At 46.4% G+C, this 26,114-nt stretch overlaps 1 long non-coding RNA gene and 1 pseudogene across 1 annotated transcript in view; one reads left to right on the top strand and one right to left on the bottom strand.

Moving 5' to 3' along the window:
- Positions 1-26,114, top strand: part of LOC129387294 (uncharacterized) — a 75,831-nt gene that overhangs the window by 5,835 nt on the left and 43,882 nt on the right. The window lies entirely within an intron of this gene.
- Positions 17,916-20,799, bottom strand: LOC140216126 (uncharacterized; annotated as a pseudogene).

The following is a 26,114-nucleotide window of genomic DNA, read 5'->3' as shown; positions in this document are numbered from 1 at the left end:
CTTTGATGGAAATGGGAAAGGGGCTAAGCAGGTCGAGGCGCACATGGAAGAACGTGCTCTGTAGGGATATCAATTAGCTGAAGCAAACCAGCGGGAGGCATAGCAGGCGTCTTCCGGCGCTGACACAGGTCGCAAGACGCGACATAACGGCGCACAAAGCGATAAATGTCGGGCCAGAAGAAGCGGCACCGCAGGCGGTCGTAAGTACGAGTGATGCCCAGATGTCCAGCAGTAGCAGCGTCGTGAAGTTGCTGGAGCACGGTGAGTGGAAGGTGCTTGGGAACGACTAGGAAGAGCTCCGCGCCGTCAGGACGAACGCAACGACGGTATAAATTTCCATCGCGCAAGGTGAACATGCGAAGGGACGGCTCATTGGGCGAGGAGCGTAGGTATTCCATAAGTGTTGGAAGAACAGGATTCTTGCACTGCTCGTCGCCAATATGGAGGAAGCAGCAGAAGGATAGAACACTGATATACGAGTCTGCAGGCATCGGTATCGTCCGGTTGATCCACGGGATTGCGGGACAGACAGTCAGCGTGTTTATCCAGGCACCCCGACTTCAACATAGTAGAAAATGTATATTGCTGTAGACGCAATGCCCAACGTGCAAGTCACCCAGTTGGGTCCTTCAAAGAAGGGAGCCAGCAGATAATGATCGGTTACGACGCACAAGCTCCGACAGAAAAGGTACCGTCGAAATTTCGCGACCGCCCATACGAGCTCGAGACATTTTCTTACAGTAATGGAGTAATTTCGCTCGGGTGTGGAAAGAAGGCGGCTAGCGTAAGCGATGACACGGTTTTGGCCCTGTTGACGGTGAGCGAGCAGAGCGCCGATGCCATGACCACTCGCGTCAGTTCGTACTTCAGTGGGCGCAGAAGGGTCAAAGTGTGACAAAATCGGGGCAGTTCTAAGTCGCTCAATTAGGATAGAGAACGCTTTCTCCTGCAGTGGTCCCCAAGAGAAAGAGACGTCTTTCTTAAGAAGGTCAGCGAGAGGGTGAACGATGTCGGCAAAATTTTTCACAAATCGCCGGAAATAAGAGCATAAGCCCAGAGAACTACGGACATCGTTTGCTCAACAAGGGACAGGAAAATTTCGCATGGCGTGGTATTTCTGTGGATCAGGTTGGATTCCGGCAGCGTTTACGACATGGCCGAGCATGTTAATTTCACGGCGACCGAAATAGCACTTGGAGGAGGTTAGCTGAAGGGCAGCCCTGCGAAACGCGGAGAGTATGGTTGTGAGGCGCCGCAGGTGGCTCTCAAAAGTTCGGCGAAAACACAATCACATCGTCGAGGTAGCAGAGGCATGTAGACCACTTCAAGCCGCTCAAGAGAGAGAGTCCATCATGCGCTAGAATGTAGCTGGCGCATTGCATAATCCAAAGGGCATGAGTTTAAATTGGTAGAGACCGTCCGGTTTGACGAAGGTGGTTTTCTCGCTGTCCATCTATTCGGTCACACCAAATCTTCGGTCACACTCCTGGACCTGGGAATACTCCTGGAGCCTGTGAGGTATATGAAATAAATAAATAAATAAATACTGTCTCATCAGTGTACTTCAAAAGTAAGGGCCCGGAGACGCTCGCTGTACAATATCTGGCATCGCAACAGCGGTGTCTCAGAGGACACTGCGCTATGATTCTTTGGGCTGTAAACATATCCTAAGCAGATTTCCTTGAAAAATTATGAAAAAAATTTTGTGCGAAGTAACGGTTCTTTACCAAGAACATTTCAAGATGAAGAGGAACATGCTGTGTGTGAGCTGGGTGAAATTGTTTATTAATTTTATCGTCTGTGGAGGACGGTCCACCTCTCACTACATGTACCAGAGATCACGGGTTCGTCACCCATCAACACCGTACCTGTGTGCTATCCTAAACCGACTTAATCGGACATCGGTTTCCATGTGATTTCAATGATGACCAAATTCCTAACTGTATTTTAATCACGTGAAGTTTATTAGACGTTGCAAGATTTTTTTCAGCACAGCTCATCTTTTTTTCCCGAAGAAAGATGAAAGCCTTGGGAACGTTGTTATCTTTTGTCGCTATTGAACTAAGGAATTTATCGGTAAGCATGAACGTGATCTGCGATCTGGACACAGTGCGCAGTCGTGCGGGCATCATCCTAAGAGCGAATAACGATGTGGACATACTGCACCGAGTGCTGTCGCTTCCTTCGCGCTGAGGCGAGAGGAAGCAGGAACGTCAATTCACTCCGTGCGGCTGCTGCGTTTCGTCGCTGAAACAGCGAGTTTGAGCGATCATTGAGTGATATGGCTTCACGTTTACCTGCGCGCGCGTGACACTATGTTTGCTCATTTAATTAGCAAGCAAATCTTTACCAGTTTATATGGCCTATAAATTAATATTCTTACTTTGTATAGCTGTTTAGTAATTGGCTATCGCAATCGATGCTGCGCCTTTCGGCCGGAACTGGGACTTTGATCTACTATTTGGCAACGACCAAGTGTAGATCAAGCGACCAAACGACGAAGCGCTAGCTAACTCTAACTTGCGCCTCCAAACTTTAATAGGTGCATCACAACGCCTACAATTCTTACTTCGTCGAATTTTTGGATCGTGCCATCTAGATGGCAGCCTTGATTTCATTTCCCATGTCCACTATACTTCATCCACACGAAGACGCATCCATTGCCTATGCTCGTGATGTTCTTACCCATTCTGACAACGCTCTCAAAGATGCCCGTGATCGCTTATCGGCTTCACAGGTTATCAAAAATATCGATGATCTCAGACACCGGGAAGTGAACTTCCTTCCAGGATCGCTCGGCTTGCTGTGATTGCCTTCACGTCGCGTTGGCCTATGCGAAAAACTTCTCTCACGTTGTGTTGGCCCTTACCGTGTCACGCGCATTCACTATGAGATATATGAGACCGCTCCTCTAAATTTTAAGTTAGCATCTGCAACAGTCACGAGTGATATAGTCGATGCCTCGCGCCCGGACAGTGCCACTCTCCGCCCAAGCCATAATTTCACCGGGGCGGTGCTTCTGCTGCCGGCGCGTAATGTCACGGGCGGCGATCCTGCGATCGGTGCTTGAGCGATGACGACGGTGTGACTATCTGGTGTGCACGTGCTAGCACTGTAGAGCATTGCTGTGGTGCTGCGCGCCTTGCCTTGTCAATATATCCTCTGTCTATACATTATCCCCGTAACATCGTTGGTGGAACTTGCGTGTACACTCAACATACAACACCAGGAGCTGTATCTTCGCTGCGGACGGCATGTTGCTGCCACCACAAGAACAGACCAAGCGACCCACTGTGATGAAGGGCCATTACCGGTCATTCTCTTGCGCCCTTGTCATCCCGGGACATTTAACGGCAAAAGCTGCGTGGACGTCGATGAGTAGCTGGCTATGTATGAGCGCGTAGGATAACGCTTGCGAATGTCATCTTTGATTTTCATGACACTGCACGACTATGGCTCTAGACACACGAGAAGGATTTGAAAAGTTGGGAAGTGTGTGAGCAGAAATTACTTGATCCATTTGGGAAACTTCTCGGACGAGAACTAGCGGCAAAGAAAACTCGCAATTGGCGGCCAGACGTCCACACGACCATGTATACCCTATATTCAGGACGTGTTGACTCTGTGCCGCAAGGTTGACAGAGACATGCGTGAAGCCGAGAGGTCGGGCACGTACTCGGAGGCATAGCCGATCATGCCTTAAATTGGTTACTGTGTAAGAATTTCTCTACAGTGGAATCGATCATCACAGAATGTCATCGGTTTGAGCTGGCAAAAAGTCATTGTATCACTCACTGCTTCGACCGACTTTTAAGTACAGTTTCCACGTCCACATGAGGAGGTTTCACCAGGCTATGTCAATCACCCCTTACAAAAAATTGTTGAAAGGTTATTGAAATGTCGTTCAACGTCACAGATCCCATTGAAAGCACATTGTGGAATGGTTGAAGCATTAAGAAAGTTGGTGATAGGTGTTGATAATTGCCCCGCGACATTCTGCGGAAACATCACTGGGGCCTTTAAATTTGAAATATCACTAGTGTATTGTCCAAACTATCATGTAATTCAATGTTGAAAGTCGATTGAAGCAATGTTGAATATTTGCGGTCTCGAAATTTAAAGCCCATTGAAGTGTTGTTTAAATGTGTTTGTCAATATTTAAAGACCATTGAAACAATTTTGCAGATGTGTTTTGTCTCAACATAGAAAGTCCATTGAAATAGTGTTAGGGCTGTGTTGAACGTCGACACAAATTATGCTGAAAGCCCTCTAGACCACCAGTGTATATTTAGCAGTGTTTGAAACTGCACTTATCTTAAAATACTGCTGAGCTATGTTGCGTTGCACATAATTATCTTTCATATCACGTTGATATGTTTGCTTTGAGAGGATACGGGCTAATTTATATACAGGCGCTTCTGTATTGCAGGTCTCGGTCACGCTGGGCTTAAAAGCATGTTCCTAGATTGCCGCTAATAAACCATAATGTAAAGCTGCTAGCAGTACTGCTATGCCAGTTTTTCCATTCTCAAAGAATGGTAAAAAAAGAGTTCCGAACTGATGCAGAAAAGAACTATTTTTTCTCGGTGAAGTGTTTACTTGTAACCAAACATCTGTGTAAATGTACAACCATTTCTAGTTTGAGAACATTAGGAACCTTAAAGCTATTCCAAAGTCGAGACATCCTGCAGCTTGACACCTTAACAAAGTTGAATACTGACAGATGTAGTCTGTGTGGCACTTAAGTAAAACATATCCCAAAAGAAATAAATCTTAAAAAACAAATACCTACATAAATAAATGTACAAGCAGACTGACATGACAGTACATATGAACACTCAGAAAATGTACTTGCTTTCTTTATTAGGTAGCCGACCATGACACAATTCGGTGGAGCCAATAGCAGTCACTGAGACACTGATATATAGGGTGGTTATCTTTCAGTTTTATAGAATTTATTATAGCCTGGCTGTTGCAGCTAACATAATTCAATATACAGAGTGCCAGACATTACTTGCATTACAGATCAAGACACATATTCAACTAATTAACAAAAATTCACTTCCAAGTTAACTTTTGCGAATGGTAGCCGGTAATTTTACAAGGCGTATGCACTCAGAATGAATTTCCAGAATGACGCCAGTGACGAGAGACATGTCATCAAATTGGCTGTAAAAATGCACTATTGCTTCAATAACTTTTTTAAATAAAAGGCACTGTTATGCATTGATGACCAAATGTAACTGGAATGTCCATGTATTTCGTCTAATATTTATGGAAAAAATCTCGACAGTGGTGCAATCCTGGCAATTAATTTCAAGTGACTACGTCTTTCAAACTCACTGGCTACAATTTGTAAATGCAATATGTGCCGTAACATTATAGGTGAATTAGTAAATCTGTGAGAATCAGTTCAATGTGTTTCCATTTCTAGTGTTAGTAATGCCCACCTCGGAATGATTCAGCTCAAGAACGAGAATTATGCTAGCTGGCACAGGCAACTTAAAAAAAACTTTAAACGCAGAAAGCAATCCTTAATTGTTGGTTGAATGGTGCATTCCAATTTCAGCAAACATTATCTACTTTTGAGACATGGCAATCGCAATAAGTGATGCCGTGGGAGCAGTTTACCATGCTGCACTACTTGCAGCATGATACAGTTGTTTTGTGCCATGATAACGTTCCTCCGCAGGTTTGTCCATATCAGGCGACTTATTCACACTGACTACTTCAGGTTTCTATGTGAAAAAAAGAACAACTATTAGTGACGTACGGAAGACATAAGAAATTATTTCTCGTGTGAGTTGCATTTCAATTTCGTTCAGTGCCACAAAAACTAATGAAAGAATTCACAAAAAAATCTGGTTTCATTTAAACATGAAAGGTACATCATTTCCATTACCGGAGAGCTTTTTTTACCTTAAGTTTAAACCAACCTATGGGGCTCCTGCTTTGCCCAGGGGACGCTGCGAAAACGGTGCTAAAAAGCGCCCTCTGTCTTGAACTGGGTAGTACCAAGCTCGGTCGTCTGCTTCGGAAAGCACGTTTACAATATGGACCCGCCACTTTCTGTTATGTTCTACCACGTGTTGCAGCGAATATCGGGCACCGAAGATCTTGTCAGGGGTGGCACGCTGCGTAAAGGCAAGAAATTATGCAGCGCCGAATACGTGTACGCCATTCAAGAAATAAGCGCCGAAGTTTTAGAGCGGTGTATATCGCAAGTGAAGCGAGTCGCGTACGAAGTTGAACTTAACGTAAAGTTTGCACGCTGCTAAATTCAGGCGCACAAAAGCGACGAAACGCTTGCTATCAATGAATTCACAGCAGTGATAAGCAGACATCATGTGTGCGGAACTGCTCGAGCGCACGATCGCACGCGCCGCGATGGCAGCGGCCTTTCGACATGCCGCGAAACGGCAGGCCTTCTTTGATCTTTGTTGGCTGCATGTGGCTAGACAAGTAGGTATGCCTGCGCTGTAGTAGCTGCCAACTGTCCCTTTAACAACTGATAAATAACTGATGCAGTGCATATGAGCTCGCAGTAACGAACGTGCGAATCACGCTGCAGCGCGAGAACTTGCGCTGCTCGCTTGATGAAGATTTTAATGACAGCGCTCGAACATCGATGTACTGCAATCAATATTACGTTTCTGCGCTGCCTCAACGTGCTGGCTTGAGGTCAATGATGAGCACATTTAACTGTCTAACCTGTGCTGCTCGTAGTGGGGTAGTGAATTGTAACCGAATCAGCCCGACCATCTGTGCTCATTTGCAGACACCTGGTCACTTCAGCACTTCGCACCAATGGAAATGTTAATTGTCGCTGTGGCCGTGGGGTCTCGAATCGTGAATCACCAGCTATGCCTGCTGTTATGTCGGTCTCCCGACGGGACTGTAGGTGAAAAAGGCCGATGTTCAGCAACGCAGATAATCAATAAAGCTTCAGGACGGGCGAAGCAGCCAGCCTGGCGCGAAGTTTCGCTTACCCAGCGCGACTAACTGCAGTAATCCAGCCCGCCTGTTGCTACGCTTCGCGAGGCCTTGAAGGAAAACGGTAGAATGTGATGTTGGGATTCAGGCCTTCTAGTTCATGGCAGCCCACGACGCAGCAGTAACGACGGTGACGCTTTTTTGAGGGTCAGCTAGGTCTCTCCCGATCGGCGTCGCTGATTCCGTCTCCTTGCAGCATTACGTCCCACGGCAGACGGAGAGTCCGTTTTTGTTAAACTATAGGCTCCTGCCAGCTCGCAGCCTGGTCGGCATGGTCTGTGAGAAGTGACGAGCCTTTTCGCAATCGCAACAGAGCAGAAAAGTGTGGGAATCGGCTTGACACTCGGGCTAGAAACGTGCTTCACCACAGTCAGTGCTCAATACAACCCAAGCTTGTATTAACGAGATAACGTTTCTCGCCGCCTCCAGATGCCGCTACTATACCTCAAACTGCAACGCAAGATGCCCATACCTATTAATTCTTAATCATTTATTTTAGATGGCAAATGAAACATTTTTTGCGAAATTATGTCAAATGCAGGTTTTACTAAAAAGAAGCACTCTGACAATGGCACAGATTCACTTGCAGGTGTGTCATTCCATGCCGAATCGACCAGCGTTTTTCCGGCACCACTGATACAACTGAAAACATTGCCACATGTTTACTGGAGTTCGAAACTCCTTCCACACTTTTATTTATTTTCCCGAAATTTTTTTAGACTTTTGATGAGAATTTATTTTTCCTGCTCAGCTGAGCCAGAGGAGCTGAATCAACATTTTTTTTTTTCAAACGCACATTCTATGGAGTCAGGCCTTCAAATGGTGTGCATAGAAATACGGTAAGTGATGCGACTGCCAAAATAGCCAATTTTGAAATATTTGAATACCTCGGGCGCTTCCCCCAGGGGCGTCTGCGTCAGCAGGCATTAGGTGTGTTGCGACACCACGTACCCGAGCACACGAGGGTCGGAACCTCCCGCCTGTAACCGTGCGCGGCTTAGCCGTGTCCGGGGAAAAGGGGATCCTGGGGGTTGAGCCAATGCCCGGTGTTCGGAACGTTAAGGCCCCCCGGCGGAGGCAACACACATCTTTGGCCTCTGCTTCACGTAGACGGCGCCCCCAGACTGACCCACCCGGGGGAAATCGGTAGTTGCCTTTTCCTGTCTATTTCTCCCTCCAACCTTCGTCTTTCTCTCCCTTTCAATCTTTCCTGTCTCCTTCTCATTTCTTTGTTACTTCCGAGCTTCCTGGCAGCAGGGTTAACCTTGTGTGAGTAGCCAACCTAGGCTATGTCATATTTGATTATAATCGCAACGTACAGCTGGCCTTTGCAGGCTTTGCAACGTCCACATTTTGGACTCCATGGTGGGTGGTTGGCGTTGCTGCCGAAAACTGCACGTCTACACATGGCTACTTCCTTCGCTCCACTACCTGATCGCCCTCAGAAAAGAGGGCGCACCGACGATGTTTTCCACCTTTTCGGACGCCAAGTCCACACCTTCCTTCGTTTTCATGTAGTACTCTGAAAAACCGGGCAAACCAGTGCAAAACGTCTCACCATTCCTTGTTTCAAAGTCGTTAACTGAAATTTTTGGTCCAGGATATAAGGCGTCGAGGATGGCAAGCGGTGATCTCCTCTTCGAGCTTCGCGATCAGAAGCAGTATGAGAAACTGCCAAAAAATAGTGTCATTTGGGGAAACCCAAGTAATCGTAACCCCGTACCCTACTATGAATAGCACCCGTGGCGTAGTGTCAGATGACATTTTGGAGTTAACTGAAGCGGAACTCTTGGAGAGTTCCAGTGAACGGAATGTGATCAATGCTAAAGGAGATGGCAAAGAATTCCAGACCAAGCACTTGATAATTACCTTCGGTTCAAGTATCCTGCCGGGTAAATGGAGGCATGGTATATTAAGCTCCGTGTTAGGCCATACGTGCCCAATCCCCTAAGATGTTTCAAATGCCAACGTTTCGGCCACAGTTCGCAGAGCTGCCGGGGCCGCCAAACCAGTGCGAAATGCAGTGCCCATGAAGACACCTCTGAAGCTTGTGAGAACTCTCTCCACTGTGTAAACTGTGATGGGGAGCACGCCGCGTACTCGCTGTCGTGCCCATCCTGGAAAAAAGAAAAGGAAATTGTCACAATCAAAGTAAAAGAAAACATATATTTCAAGGAGGCACGTAGTCGGGTATTATACCTGCCTAAGAGCAGCTTTGCCGATGTGGCGCGTCAGGGGGCAGCGCCACAACGGCTTCCGGCGGCTGTCCGACCCACAAGCAGTGAGTAGGCAGCTACGCCACCTGCCCCCGCGGCGACTGCAGCTAGCGCTGCTCCGTCACCCCAGCAGAAGGGGCCATCCACCTCCGGGCAGGCGGCCTCAAAGGCCTCGCCCAATGTGCCGAGGCCTTCACGTCAAACAAAGCGCTCGGAAGAGCGCTTGTCCAGCGCCTCGCAAGAGACGATGGTCTCAACAACCAGCAAGACGGCGCCACCAGCGCCTTAGGAGCAGCGAGGCTCTCGATCGCTCCAAAATAAGACAAAACTCCCGTCAGGGCGCCTGCAAAGGGCCCGTGAGCTAATCCACGTCTCTTAAACACACAGCAATAAACACAAATAGCATAATGGATACAGAAATACTACAATGGAATGTTAGATGACTTCACCATAACCTCGACGACATTAGAGAACTCCTACACAAACACAATGCAAGTTGCTCTGTGTTCAGGAGACTCATCTAAAACGTACACAAACAAACTTTCTTCACCAGCACACCATCTTCCGTAAGGACTGTGATGAGGCTAACACCTCTGGCAGCGGTGTAGCAATCCTCGCAGACAAGTCTGTAGCTTGTCGCCACGTAACCTTACAGACACCCCTCGAGGCAGTGTCTACTAGAGGGGTACATTTCAATAAGCTTGTTACTGTCTGTACCATATATATTTCCCCAAGCTATCACCTCCAAAAAGCGGATTACTGTAACCTCATACATCAGCTCCCGGAACCCTACCTATCTGTGGGCGATTTTAACGCCCACAACACGTTATGGGAGACGCGCGTTATGACGCAAGAGGCCGACTTATTGAAAATTTTATTCTGACCTCCAGTGCCTGCTTATTTAATAAGAAGGAACCAACATATTACAGCATTCAACACAATTCATATTTATCCATAGACCTAGCGATAGGCTCTGCTTCCCTTGTGCCTCATTTGGAATGGAATGTGATCAATAATTCTTTTGGAAGTGACCACTTTCCTATAACTATAAACTTCATAACGCAGCATGAAAACCCTCCCCGTCTTCCCATTTGGAACTTAGCATCGGCTGACTGGGAGCATTTTAAGGAATCAACTCATTTATCACGCGATTTTATAAACAATTTTAGTATAGATGATGCTGTCGAATATCTTACCGCTTTTATTATTGATGCTGCTGAAAAGTTTATCCAGCAAAGAAATGGCGCTTCACTTAAAAGACGTGTTCCCTGGTGGAATGAAAACTGTAGAGGTGCGCGCAAGAGGCAGAATAAGGCATGGGGCATATTGCGCAGATCGCCGAATACAGAAAATCTCATTGAATTTAAACACATTGAATCGCAGGGAAGTCGAATACGACGTCAGGCGAAGAGAGAAAGCTGTGCGAGGTTTCTATCAGGTAAAACTTCGTACACACAGGAGGGAAAGTTTGGAATGGCGTAAGGAAGCTAAAAGGGCAGGAAATAAATCCGTTGCCTCTGGTGAACAAACAAGGGAATACCTTAGAAGAACAGGCAGACACCCTAGGGGAGCACTTTGAACGTGTGTCAAGCTCAATCCACTACTCAAAATCCTTCATGAAGTACAGACAAATAGAAGAACGTAAGGCATTTGAGCGGAAATCCTTACAAAACGCACCATATAACCGTCCTTTCTGCATTGCCGAGCTGATAGCTGGCTTGATCGTATGCAACAGCTCTGCACCGGGACCTGATAGAATAATGTACGACATGATTAAGAATGCACACACTGACACTCATCTGTCAATACTTCCGCTTTTCAACACTATTTGGGCAGCTGGATATCTTCCACCTGCATGGAAAGAAGCGATCGTGGTCCTCGTTTTGAAGCAAGGTAACGATCCTGGTCAGCGGCAAGCTACCGCCCGCTAGCTCTTACGAGTTGCCTTTGTAAGCTGTTTGACAAAATGATTAACCGGCGACTCACACAAATCCTTGAAATGAACAATATGCTTGATCCCTATCAGAGTGGCTTCAGAGCGGGTCGGTCCACAGCCGACCTTCTCGTGCACATTGAGGGGAATATTCGCGACGCGTTCGTGCTCAAACAGTTTTTCTTATCGATATTCCTCGATATGGAGAAGGCTTGCGACACAACGTGGCGGTACGAGACTTGTCGGGAATGGGCATCCGTGGCAGTATGCTAAACCTGATAGAAAGTTATCTGTCCAATCGTACCATCCGCGTGAAAGTCGGGAACGTACTTTCACGTCCATTTATACAGGAGACTGGTGTACCCCAGGGAGGTGTGCTCAGCTGCACACTCTTTATAGTTAAGATGAAGACACTTCGCGCTTCAGTACCACCAGCTATATTTTATTCCGTGTACGTAGATGACATACAAATAGGTTTTAAATACTGTAACCTTGCAGTGTGCGAAAGACAAGTACAGCAGGGTTTGAACAAGATATTTAGGTGGGCAGACGAAAATGGGTTTAAAGTCAACCCCCACAAAAGTTCACGTGTTCTCTTTACAAGAAAGAGAGGCCTGGTTCCAGACCCGTGCATAGAACTGTGTGGACAACAAATACCTGTCAAGAAAGAGCATACATTTCTAGGTGTGATACATGACACTAGCCTTACTTTCCTCTCGCACATAAAATATCTCAAAACTAAACGTCTAATAACAACGAACTTGCTGAAAATGCTATCTCACACAACATGGGGTAGCGACAGGAAATGTCTAATGAATATTTACAAGAGCCTCATTCAATCACGGCTAGACTATGGTGCCACAGTATACAACTCTGCCGCCCCGAGCGCACTAAAGATGCTAAAGATACCACCTCGGTATCCGTCTGGCATTCAGAACTAGCCCGACTGAAAGCTTATATGTAGAATCGAATTAGTGGTCACTCCATATGCATAGATCACACATCAGCTTCACATATTTTCTTGAAGTGCACTCTAATCTTGAACATCCGTGTTCTAAAATCATTAGCTATTTGACGTGCACTGCACTTTACCATAATCGACCATGTTTGAGACGGCCTTTTTCATTGCGTGTGAAGGAGCTTGCGTGGAAATGAATGTCCCATCTTCGAACATCGCTTAATGCCTCCAGCGAAGCAGCTACCTCCGTGGGAGTGGCAGGCCATTGAATGCGATATATATTTTGTAAGACTTACAAAATATGCACCAGAGCTCGCGATTCGGATACATTTCCATGAACTGCAATCAAAGTACTCCTGTTCTGAATTCTACACCGATGCATCTAAATGGCATGTTGGCGTGTCTTACGCGGCTGTTGGCTCCTCTTTTTCTGAATCCGGCCTATTGAACCCCCATACAAGTATCTTTACCGCGGAAACCTATGCAGTACTGTTTGCGGTAAAACACATAAAGAAATTAAAACTAGACAAAGCGATAATATTCAAGGACTCGTTAAGTGTCGTAAAAGCACTTATGTCCTTGAGAAAACACAAAAAACCTGTTTTTATTGAGCTGTACTCGTACTTATGCAATATTTATTCAGCTCGCAGACATGTAATAAAATGCTGGGTTCCCGGCCATAGATTCATCGAGGGTAATGTGCTAGCAGACCAAATGGCCACATCAATTACATCGCAAGCTATCAATTCTACCACTGCTATTCCTACCACAGATCTCAAGCCTTTCTTGCGAACTAAACTGCGAAGCCAGTGGCAACACTTGTGGGACAGCGAAACGAATAATAAGCTTCACCTGATTAAGCCAAAGTTAGGTTTATAACCCTCCATTACAATATCACGAAGACCTGACGTCCTATTCTGTAGACTCAGAATAGGACAAACATATGGTACTCACAATTTTCTGCTTACTGGCAACGAACCTGCTAGCTGTTGCAGATGTGGTGAAAGGCTCACCATCCTCCACGTCCTCTTGGAGAGTCGGGAAGCCGAAAGAGAAAGAAAAAAACATCTTCCTCTAGCATACCGTTATTGTCTCCCTCTCCATCCTACTATGTTTATAGGTAAAGAACCCCTTTTTACAACCAAAGCTGTGCTGGCTTTCTTGAAAGATGTGGCCTTGCATGTTAATAGCCCAAATGTATCGTAGCGCATCCTCTCTACAGAGGATGGTGCTGTGATATTAGTCCTTGTATAGCACGCGCCTCCAGGTCCTTGCGCGGCAAGGGCTCTGTTACAGCAGTAGTGCTTTTAGGAATTTTTAGCCTGTCACCAATTTCAGCGCATTGCAATTCTTTCGCAATGTGTCTTTCGCGTCCTTGGCAGGCTCCATAGTCATTGTCATAGTTTTATTACATATATTCTAACGTCTTTTAGGCCCCTTTACAGCCCTGTCACATCCTTGTTCGTAATTTATGGCTTCACATTGAACACACTCCTTGCCTTGGCGTTCTTTGGTCATGCTTGGCCCTTGCGCCACAAAACACTATCTTCATCATCATCACCATCACCTAGAGCGCTTTTGGCAACCGCAAAAGTGAGCAAAATATGCAATGCGGTAATTTCCTTTCGTAACAAATTGAAAAGACAGAAATTAAATAGAATGATAGCCCAGCTGACAGTATGGCAGAAATTATTTGAAGCTCTGGAGGTTTAGCCGGTCACCTGTAAAGAAACTAAAATTCTAATCTTTTGCAAGAAGCTTCATGTTAAATGTAGAAACAGCTTTGGTGGTTGGCCAATAACTGTATGTGATAAATTATTAGATACCTCTGCACGTCTACTATGCATGTGTAAAGTTAAAAAACAAGGCATTACATTTAAATGCGAGATACCATCTTTTGAAGTCTTTGAGCACTGGCTTTAATCCGATGTCTGCACAAGCTTGCCGGCCTGGAATGCAGACGACAAAACTGGCTTCTTCTACAACACAGATGACAGAGAAGCGTTTTATTGGGGTCAAAATAGGGGTCGAAGAGTGCTATTCAGGAGGCACAGTGGAGGGCCGCCTTTTTAATCCCGAGGGCAAGTGCGACTACTTCTTTTCTGCGCCTTGACAAAAACGCTCAAGCCTACACGCGTTGTCCTCTTCTTCATCGGTGTACTGGCGCGGCAATATATACACATACACTAAACGCCACGTATGCCTGACTTTCATCTTCATCATCTCTACGTATCACCATTCATTGTACATCGTCTTCAACGGTATATATCATCATCAGCGCCACAACGTGATCTGCAGCTCGAGTTCCGCTGGAATAAAGCCGGTCCTTATAAGTGGTGGGAGGTTCTTTTCGTTCCACAAGACTTCTCGCACGTTCTCACTGAAGCTCCGCTCGGGTCCTTGTATAAGACCTCCTGCCATATTCGCTTCACCGAATACAGGGATGTCAGGTGCCGCCGCTCTACTGCAGCCTTCACCTTCCGTCGTGACCATCAACAGCCGCCAGCGGGACCCACAAGTCTTCGCTGCTCTACGAGGGAATGACATCGAGGTGTGGCACCAAAACTACGGCCTCGTAAGCGACTTCATCAAGTGAACAGTTCACAGAAGTTGCGGAACTCGTGGGTTTGGAACCATAAGCCAGCTCTTCCTGACTGGGCGACGTTCGCGCAACAGCTTCGGCAGATTTGCGGCGTGCCTGCTGTTCGTGCTGGGGTCGGGAAGAAGAAGGTCGGTGAGCAAGCAAATTCAGTTCCCTGGGAATCATACAACTAATAATACATTGAGGCTGTACTTCCACGTGAACGCCACCATGTCCCATAGCGACGGAATACGCCACATTATTCAAGAAATAAACACCTTCAGCTTCAACGCCTTTCCTAATCAAAAGCTTGCTACCCTTCAGGATGTTATCGCTACTTATCAATGACTTAAATCCAGCCCCTTGGCCTCTGCACCCATAACTGCGATATTCGTCTTGCTTCGGCCACGCACTTGAGCGCGCCGATCCGCGACATCGTTCGTGAAGATCCTCACAAGCGCTGCTTTTCTTGCACTCCGGAAAACACCGTCCCTTCTTCACCGTCCGGCTTGCACGGTATTATAAGGCAAGAGACCACGCCATCTTCTCGTTTACCGTTCTCTGACGGCCGCTGCACTCTTCAGGTACCAACATAGGCGAACGTTGCAACGCTCTCTCCAGCCATTACCGAGCCTCTGCCTACAACATGAGACAACGCTCCAGTGGCTTTATCGTCGCAGCCAGTGTGTACAACGTCACTACCTCGCTCCGCGGCCTGCCAGACCCATTTGCTACTACTGTGGCTATGGAGGGAATATCTCGAGATTTTTGTCGAAAGCGTCAACGGGATGATCAGTGTGGCTATTCTTCTGAGGAAATTACAGGTGTGCGTCTAGGAATGGCTACCAGCGTACGTCCTACCGCTCTACCTATCACCGGTCACCTTCTCTTTCGTACCCAAGTGATGTGACTGAATTCTCGTAATTCTAGCCACAGGTCACCTTCTCCACGTCGTCGTTCAGTGTCGCCTCTCCGGCCCGCTTCTTATGTCACGAACGCCCACTCGGCAAATTCTCCAAAAGAGTGTGAGGAGAGAAAGCTCCACCCACTGGACGGGCTATCGTTCCTCCAGAGCGATCGTGGCACTTGTAGTCAGTGTTTGTAGAAGGTGTAGGCGCTGATACTCTCGTTTACGCAGACGATGTAAATTAGATTGTTCGTGCTGACTTCCTTCCTTTTCGTGGAGCGACAAACGCTATTTTTCGTCGAATCGTGCAGTGTATTCGCGTCTCCATAGACGTAATTTATTACCATATTGTTTTTACGGTATATCGTGAGTGTACCTACGAACTCATCTTGGGGTGGGACTACTGCGTGCACTTTTACTTGTTGCTGCCAGCGCCTCATACAGCTGGATGCCGCGGGCTTTACTCTCCCTAACCACGAAGAACGCATTCGCTTCGTACCCTTCTCCGCTTACGTTTTTTGGCCATCCAGAAAGGAGGAGATTATAAGTGTCAACTCCAACAGAATTGTGGATTACGACGTACTCATTCGGCCATACCCTCTCTCTAACGATTCTGATCACCCCTGGCCTGTCACATGCGCTGTTGACACTCATCCCCTTGCAAATATCACCATTTCGACAGTGCCACTTCAGTCAAGAGCACCGCCAAATAATGATTCTTCCACTCTATTGCCGGCGACCATAAGGTCAAACTCGACGCTTGCCCAGAGTCAAGGTGTCTTCACCCCATTGAGTTTCTTGTTCGGCGTCAGTGTGCCCATACCCAGTATGACTACCACCGCTGCTCACAACATAAAGACTAATAGCTCATTGTTCACCGGCGCCCATATCGGATGTATCTTACAGAGCGCAAAATGATCATCAAAAAGGTATTACACATGCTTCGACAAAATATCATACGTCCTTCCTCGAGTTGCTGGGCCTCCCCAGTTGTTGTAATGCAGAAGAATGACGGTTTAGTGCGATTTTGCGTCGATTACCGTGCGCTGAAGAAAATCGCGCCCGAAAATATTTACCCCGTGCCGCGGATCGACGATGCAATACATTACCTACATGGCGCGGAATATTTTTCTAGCCTTGACCTTAATCAGGCGATTGGCAAATACCGATGTCGGAATACCACAAAGGAAAACGGCGTTCAACGTAATGCCTTGTGGACTGTGCAATGCGCCTGGCACCTTCAAATGCACGATCGATCATGTCTTGCGTGGTTTGAAATGGAAAACCTGTCTGTGCTATCTAAACAACATTGTAGTGTTTTGAAAGACGGTATAACAACATTTGGAACGTCGTCATGAAGTTCCTAGCTGTCTTGAAAACGCTGGCTTTACAGCACAACACAAAAACATGCAGTTTCGCCAGCAAGACCACGAAACTTCAGGGGCACTTAGCAAAACTGTGTTCGGCCGGACCCTAAGAAGATTGCCGCCGTCCACGAATTTCTCCATCCGCTGCGTGGAAAAGACCTCCCACGGTTTTTTCGGACACTCTTCTTACTCCCGGCGCTTCATATGCAACTTCGCTGCGCTTGCGTCCCCGCTCCATCAACTCCTCACAAGTAACGCGTCCTTCGTTTGTTCCAACGAAGGTGAGCGTGCTTTCCTGGCTATGAAACATGCCCTGACACCGCACCCGGCGCTGTGCCGTTTCGATCCGAGCGCGCCCGCCATCCTTCACAATGACGCTAGTAGTCGTGGTCTCGGTGCCGTTCTCCTGCAACGTGATAACACCGATCGCGAACGAGTAACTGCATACGCTAATCGTATTCTGAGTCGTAGTGAATCGTAGTTGCCTTGTTGTTTGGGCAGTGCACACATTTCGCCCATATCTTCACAGCCGTTATATCACAGTCGTTGCGGACCGTAACATACTGATAGATTTCATCGCTAAGGAAACTATCGGGAAGACTTAGTGCTTGGATACTTCGCTTAACCCTTCACTGCACAATTTTTTTCTTTTGCCATAAAATAATTCATGTCGTTGCAGGGAACCATAACAATAGCTGTACTAACAAAAATAATATCTTCAGTGGACTTTTACAGTTTGTATTGGCAGAAAAAGGGTACGTTGCATATTTGCAACAACGTGCACATAAAGAAAAAGTTGAGGAAAGCCCGGCTTATTGTGTTTCAAACTGTAACATTTATTTACATGACAATCAGCAAGAGGGAACACATCATACAATAGAAGGCTATTTCACTTGCTTGCTTGAAAAGGTTGGTTCTATACCTTGAGCAGTAAGTCGTAAGTAATGAGAAACGGTGGACTCATTTTGTAGTGTGGTACACAAAAAAGCAACTGCTCTTGTTTGTGGAACTGAGATGCACTCCACACTTAACGCAGTAGCTCATGGAGATTCCTGTGCAGCCAGGAAGCTGGCAGCGCTGCCGCTTCTTGCTCCGAAGTACCCTGTGACCAACCTTAAGAAAGAAATGAAAATAATGAGCACTGAGACAAAGCTTCGTAGATGAGAAATAATACAAGATCTAGCCTGACATCCTGAGTTGGAGTTGATGGTCCCTTTTTTTTTCTCATCACAGGCTTGTTCTATTGACTCATTGCTAGGCCTTCCTCGCTTTTTCAGCGCCGTCTTCCCAGCCTTGCAGAGTGATGCAGCCAGGTCCATCCTGAACTCAGCCAACGGAAGTAGCCTTTCAGTGTACTGATCGTGTTTTTTCATGATGTTCCTCTCGTATAGCAAGCAAGCATTTATAGCTGTCAAGTGAACGATGTGCAGAAAAACACGAAAATAATATCTTTTCGACTTTAGATAGGGACGGCTCTTTTTTTTTTTTTTGGCGATTATACCTTGATGCACTTGTAGCAGGCTGTGTTCCAACAAAGGAGGAGATCAAAGTCACTCCTCGGGTATCTTGCTATCTTGTGCATGACAGTTCAATTCCATCCACAACTGCAACCCTCTCTTCAAAATGTCCTTTTCCTTTTTTTTTAATTTCCCGCTCGCTAGGCAGGCTTACTGCAGGGACCCGGTTTGTCGGCACAGTACCAATGCAGTCTACATAGTCCTTTTGTAGGTACACCTACAAACTTGGGCAGTTGAAATATTAGAATGAAAGAAAGCTGAGCTAGTTGGTAAGGATTCATTATGCAAAAAAGAGGTGAGGCGTGTAGACAGGACACAAGAGTAGAGAAGTGGACAACACGAACGCCGACTATCAACTGAAGGGAGCACTGAGGCGAAAAAGAAAGAAGACACAAAACTCATCTGCGCAAGCTCAGGAATGGTATCACCACGTGTCAGTCGGGTACACGTGCGAGTTGAAATAGTCGTCGAGGTACACTTTGTGGTGTACGCCTTTCAGAATCATTCCACTCAAGCGAACAACAACATTTTCACTCGCTCTACAGTAAGGCTCTCCTGAAAGTCATTGCGTCGAGTTCTCCTGTCTGGTATACACCTCCAATTTGTAGGAGAAGCCGCTTACACCGGAGAGCACGAAAACATTGTAATCCCATTTTTTGGGCTTCTTGGGACAGTACGGCTTGAGGGTGCTTCTACCTTTGAAGGGTATGATCTGTTCATCAATAGACAGATGCTCTTCAAGAGGCACAAGCGACACCTGATCATTGATGGTATCAATGAGAGGACGCACTTTCGTAAGCCGATCTCTTCCTGGCGCGTCCTTTGGGCCGAGAGTACTATTGTCAATGAAGTGGGTGTTATGCTTCAGTTTTTCAAAGCGACCCACAGGAAAGTTGTCAGCCACTTGGCTAACCCTGGTTTCTGCACTCCAGTAGCACCTCATTTGAGTGATCGACATCCACATGCGGCACGTCCGAATAAACATTTCCATATCTTCTGCGGTGGTACAAAGGGCCTGACTCACGTCTTTCTGGAGTGCATAGAAATTGCTCTGATCTGCAATTAGCCAAATCAGTGAGCCGTGGAAGAGAAACTTGAAGTATTGGAATGGTGTCTCTAGTTGTGAAATGTACTCTTGAAGTTCGCTTTGTCCGGAGAACTGAGCTGTCTCCGGATCTCTCACTAGATTGTCCTTCTTCCAAATGAACCTTCTCTTAGCTTGCATAAAGCGGTGGTCAGGTGTTGTGCCATTTGCTGTACTTTCGTCCTCGTCGGAGCATGCACTCGACTCGCTTGTGCTGTCACTTAGCTTTTCGAGTTCAGGTTGAACATCTCCAGCCCAAACAGACAGCGATATACAGGGAATAAAATAAGCGATAAAACAAAGCGAAATGCAGATAGCGAAGACAAGGTGCCTCTGTATATTGAAAGAAGACGGAACCACTATGCACGGTGTCTTCGGGTTATAACCAAAGATTTAAAACGCAGGAGCACAGATATAAGGGTGAAGCCGTAACGATGCGAGACAGCAGCGCGCGCGCACACACACGCTGATAAAAAAATTCGGGAATTCCACCACGCAACACATTTCACACACGGTAAATCCAAACAGAATTACACACGGGGTAGTCGTCACTCCCGGGAAGTTCACTGTCTTGGCTATCTGATGGAATTGCTCGGCAATAAAAGCGTTTAGGATCCATTTCTAGTTCGAGTACAAGAAACAAACCCAGTGGGCACGTTGTTGCAAATACGCAACGTAGTAACTTTCCGTCGTGAGAAGCAAACTATTGCGAGAAAAAAATGTTTTTTGCCATCTAAACGATTAGGAAGGTGTACTACACAGCATAATATATATTTTTTTTTCACGGGCTATTCCGTTCAGAAAGGCATTTATAACTGGCAAAAGTTACCTGTATAGCCACGTGCTGGCGCGAGCAGCGTCCACCAATGTTTGTTTGGCAATAGTTGCGCAGAATGAACACAGAGGGCAAAAAATGAAGGTGTGTTTTTCAAACTATTGTTGTAGAAATGCAACAGCATGTAGAGGAAGAACCAACTGAACTTAGATTTTGTTTTTATGGCCGTTTATCGGTATGTTGCATATATGCAACAAGGTGCAGTAAAGGGTTAAACGGGCACGATTTGGTTGTGGCCTACCGCGCTGGAAAGAACCACCAAGACGCCATCGCTCTATCTCACTACCCTCTGCCGAACCATGACGACTCACCATCGCCTCTTCGTGCTATCGTACATCCCGAGTTCTCTTGATCGGCTTTAACCATCACATCGCCGGATGGAGAAAGACCCGACAGCCCAGTTGTCATTGTGTCCCACCAACGTGTCGACCCATAACGCCGAACTTTATCTAAGGTATGGAAGGTTTTTCTTCACCTCCGAACGCCTACCTTCGTCCACAACTTCATCGATTCAAGCTCTCCGGTTGGGTTTTACATCGCTACATTTATGTTCTTGATGGCAACAAATGGATCCCGATAACACCGCATTCTTTGCAACTTGAGGTGCTGGAAGTTTTTCACAATCATTCCATCGCCAGTCACATAGGCTACCACAAGACTTACAACAGAATGCGAAGTCGCTGGTGCTCTCGCCAGCTGTTGCGAAGTAGGCCGCATCCTGCGTTCATTGTCGAAGCCGCAAACGACAGACCACAACTAATTCTCGCTTTTTGCAACCTCTTCCTTGTCTCATCTCGCTTTTCGAAGTCGTTAGAATAGACTTTTACAGTTCTCTTCTCACGTCCTTAAATGGCAATCGTTGGATTGTGACGGCCGTTGACCATCTAACACGCTACGCGGATACAGCTTCTCTACGATCGGGGACTGTCGCTGAAATCGCCGATTTCTTTCGACGCAACATTTTTTTACGCAAAGGAGCTCCGCGGGTTCTGCTCAGCGACCGCGCAAACTCTTTCTGCGTTCCTTCCTTACGGAAGTTCTGCGCGCCTAGAACAGCATTCTCTAGAAGATATTAGGTTATCATCCGCAGACCAACGGCTTGCCGGATCGTTTTCTACACTCTCAGGCATGATTGCAATGTGCTATCCGCCCCGAGCGCACGAACTGCAATTCTGCCGTTCGTGGCATTCGCTTATAAGATGGTTACGCAACGTACCACCGACTTTTCTCCCGTTGTCCTCCTCTATGTCCGCTCACCAAAATTAGCTCTAGATGTATGGTTCATTTTGAATCCTGTACCCTCAACAGCTCCTTTCGCAAAACAATTTTTGTCTCGCCTCGCGGACTGCCTCGTGCACATTAACAGCGGCATTTCCTGGGATGCTCAGACGTCTCCTTACGACTCGACTCTCCGCGCTGTGACTTTTTCTTCTTGCAACAAAGTCCTTCTTTCGACTCCTGTGCGCGTTCCAGGCTTATGCTAAAAATTCCTCACTAGATTTATTGGACCCTACACGTTCACTGGACATACATAGCCTGTTAATTACCACGTCTCGTCCCTTAGATATTGCATGTCTCTTGTTTCAAACCATATACTCGACGCATTTCATAATACCCCGGCGTGGCCAGGCGGCCCATTCGACAACGAGAAGGAATTACTGTGAGAGCAGCGCATGCCTTATTTACATCTTCATCATCTCTACATATCATCCATTGTACATCTTCCTCATCTGTGTACATCATCATCAGCTGCACAACTTGACCTGCAGCACGAGTTCTGTAGGAATAAAACAGTTCCCTATTATATATTGTCACGCAGTAGTGATGGTGACTAATACAGCTGTAAAACTGTGAATGAGGAAACTGCCTTTTTATTGGGCGAACTTCTCCCCACAAAGGCAAGTTACACTCAAAGTGCAAGAAGAGCGGCGAATACGGTCGGCGAACGTGGAATATGTGATCTGCCGGTCAAGTGCGTCCGTTTTTATACATGAGCCGTCGAACGTTCCAGAGTGCCCGCATGTCTTCCAGTATGCCCTGCACCATTCGCGTCGCGCATAGATGCAATCAGATTACACCAGGTTCGGTGACAACAGACAGCAGATAGAACCATCGATAACATTCCATAGACTTCCGATCCATGCAGACGTGTCCCGCGCGGAGCGATAACATTTCTTAAACGATGAAAAGCGCTCACCCGAAAAGGATAAACGAGTCCACGTGTCACTACCCCACTCTCAAAGAGCATCGTCCCGATGCCGCAAGCATAACAGGAAAGGGAAAGACAAGAGGACACTTATCAAAGAAAGCCCAAAGCAACACACCCCATAAAAAAAAAAAGAAAGCCCAAAGGTCAGCTACAAAAAGTGCCAAATTTCATTAGCGCTGGTAGACCAGCTTAAGTCGCACAACGTGGACTATTTCAGGTCTTGAGCGGCCCCGCTGCGGTAGCGAATTGCCATCTGGTATGACCTCATAGTCGAGTGCGCCAATGCGCCGGATGATCTCGTAGGGTCCGAAATAGCGGTGTAAAAACTTCTCGGTATGTCTTCGTCGTCGTATTGAGGTTCAAACCCAAACATGGTCGCCGGGATGGTTCTTGATCCGAAAGCTGGCGAGCTGTAGGGCTTCTTCGGCGTGCTGGAGAAAGGTGGCGATGTCAAGATTCTCTTCGTCGGTGATGCGCGGCAGCATGGCATCGACAGTCGTCGTTGGGTTCCTGCCGTAAACCAGCTTAAACGGCCGGATCAGCGTCGTTTCTTGCACCGTCGTGTTGTAAGCGAAGGTTCCGTACGGCAGGACGGCATCCCAAGTCTGGTGTTCGACGTCGACGTACATAGCTAGCATGTCAGCGAGGGTGTTATTCAGGCTGGGTAAGACCATTCGTCTGCGGGTGGTAGGCAGTTGTTCTCATGTGGCTTGTGTGGCTGTATTCCAGAATCGGCTGGGTGAGATGCGCTGTAAAGTCCGTTCCTCTGTCGGTAATGAGGACTTCTGGGGCGCCATGTCGCAGCAGAATATTCTCGACGAAGAATCTGGCCACTTCGACTGCGCTACCTTTCGGCAGAGTTTTCGTTTCAGCGAGGCAGGTGAAGCAGTCCGCGGCCACGACGATCCACTTAATTCCGGATGTTGACGCCGGAAAGGGTCCCACCATGTCCATTCCGATCTGGGGAAATGATCGGCAAGGTGACTCGCTCGGCTGTAGTAATCCAGCTGGCCTTGTCGGTGGTGTATTGCGTCGCTGACGGTCTCGACATGTTTTCACGTAAGGGGCGACGTAGGCGGTCAGGCGCGGCCAGTAATACATATTCTGGATCCTTGATAGCGTCCGGAAAAATCCGAGGTGACTAGTGGTCGGATCTTCATGCAGACCGTGCTTTAATTTCTTGTGGACGCAGCACCGAGGTAACAACAAGAAGGTAGCTGGCGCGGACTGGTGGGAAGTGCCTCTTTACGAAGTATGTTGGTTTGAAGCGAGAATGAAGAGGATCCTCGCTTACATGTCCTAGGGACAATGTCGGTGTTCCCTCCCAAATACAGGATGAGGCCTTTTAGCTCCAGGTATGCTCGTTGTACCACGAAGTCTTCCGCGCTTGTTATTCCAAGGAAGGAGTCGCCATCCTCGCAATTTTGCGGCGGCGGGTCAATGGGGGCGCGTGATAGGCAATTGGCATCAGAGTGTTTTCGTCCGGACTTCTAGATTACAGCGATATCACATTCATGCAGTCAGGCTACACCGCGCCAGCCGTCCTGAAAGGTCCTTTAAGTTCGCAACCAAACACAACGCGTGATGGTCGCTGACGACTTTGAATGGCCTGCCATAGAGGTAAGGGCGGAATTTTGCTGTAGCCCAAATGACGGAGAGACATTGCTTTTCAGTCGTAGAATAATTGCCTTGCGCTCTGCACAGCGACTGGCTAGAGTAAGTTATCACCTGTTCAAGTCCGTCTTTCCTCATGACTCGGACGGCACCGAGGCCTAGGCTACTGGCGTCAGCGTGGATTTTGGTTTCGGCGTACTCGTTCAAATGTGCAAGTACAGGCGGCGACTGCATGCGTCGTTTGAGTTCTTGAAATGCGTCGGCCTGTGGCGTTTTCCACTTGAACTCGACATCACATTTGGTTAGATGTGTCAGCGTGTCAGCGATGCGTGAAAAGTCATTGACAAAGCGCGTGTAGTAGGCACACACATCAAGGAGTCTACGCACTGCCTTCTTGTTGATGGGCTGCCTCAGCGCTGACTCCAGATTTGCTGATGACGAGGCCTAGGAACATTGATGAGGGAAAACTGGTTCTGGGGTTCTTTGTAGATTTTACAGAAGCATTTGTTTGTGTCAATCATTCATTTCTTATTAGGAAACTCCTACGTTATGGCTATCGCGGAGAGGCTGCATCCCTCATCACATGTTATCTAGAACACCGCAAGCAAAGGGTCGGTATTAATGATGATCTCTCTAGTCCACTGCCCGTTTCTTGAGGCGTGCCACAAGGCAGTATTTTGGGCCCTTTACACTTTAATATATATATTAATGATATCATTAGTATCAGTATCAAGGCAAACTATATAATTTACGCCGGTGATACTAGCATATTCCTGATAAGAAAATCGGTGGATAAATTAGTTGAAAAAGCAATCTTAATCCTTCAAAGATTGCATAAATGGACCCTAAAAATAGTCTTAAAATAAACACAAACAAAACAAAAGCAATAATTTTCCGAAGCCAGAATAAAAGCGTAATAATTAATACGCCTATATTACTAAATTTAACGCCTATCGATATAGTTCCGTACTTTAAACCTTTAGGTGCTATCTTTCAAGAAAACTTATCTTGGAATATGCGTGTCAATTCCTTGGCGACAAAATTATCTCAAACAATCGGTCTTGTTTACCGTAACCGTCATTTACTGCCAACAAAAATAATGATGCTGATTTTCAACACACTGTTTCTTTCTAGTCTAAACTAATGTTACTTAGTTTGTGCTAATCATACAGGGAAATTTCAAAAAACTTTATGCACGCCAAAAAAAATCCTTACGAGTCATAGAAAATGTCCCAAAATATGTTCATACACGTGACTATTTTATAAAATACAATATAATGCCAATTGCCAGTATGTACGATTATCGACTCTGTAGAGCATACAAACAAGAAATAAAAGATGGAGCCAGCTTTCTAAGAACAATAGCGGATTTAAAAATCAAGATTACAACATATACGACAAGGACCAGGGAGTTTTGAAAAGTAGAAACCGTTAGAACGACATACGCACAACAAACTATTCGTAACAACCTGCCAAGGTTACTGAATAAATTACACAACGAAACCAATGGATTGGAAAAATAGCTCTTTTAAAGCTCTCTATTGTTATTTCTGCCTGCACAAGATTGTTCCCCTGGCTTTCGCAAATTTTTGCTTATCGAAAATAACTAGTCGCATTGTATAGCTTATATTTCTTGGTTTTTCGTTTGTTTAGTTTGTATGAGAAATGTTATTGTTACAGCTTGTGTTTTGATTATATCTTTCTCAGCTTCGTGTTTTTAGAACAGTTGCGATACCGTGCGCCTATCATTGATTTTTTATCCTTATTGGTTAGAGATGTTTTTTGCTATGCCCTGTTAGAGAACATATTTTTTTTTCTTCATTTGCTTCGCATGATTCGCGATACTCAATTTTGTGTAAATGGCGTTTGCAAGCAATGATGTACTGTCTTTGTGTTTGCT

Source organism: Dermacentor andersoni, chromosome 2 (genome assembly GCF_023375885.2).
Source record: "Dermacentor andersoni chromosome 2, qqDerAnde1_hic_scaffold, whole genome shotgun sequence".
NCBI classification, from domain to species: Eukaryota; Metazoa; Arthropoda; class Arachnida; order Ixodida; family Ixodidae; genus Dermacentor; species Dermacentor andersoni.
The sequence above is the reverse complement of the archived record's forward strand: the minus strand, read 5'-3'. Positions and strand labels throughout refer to the sequence as shown.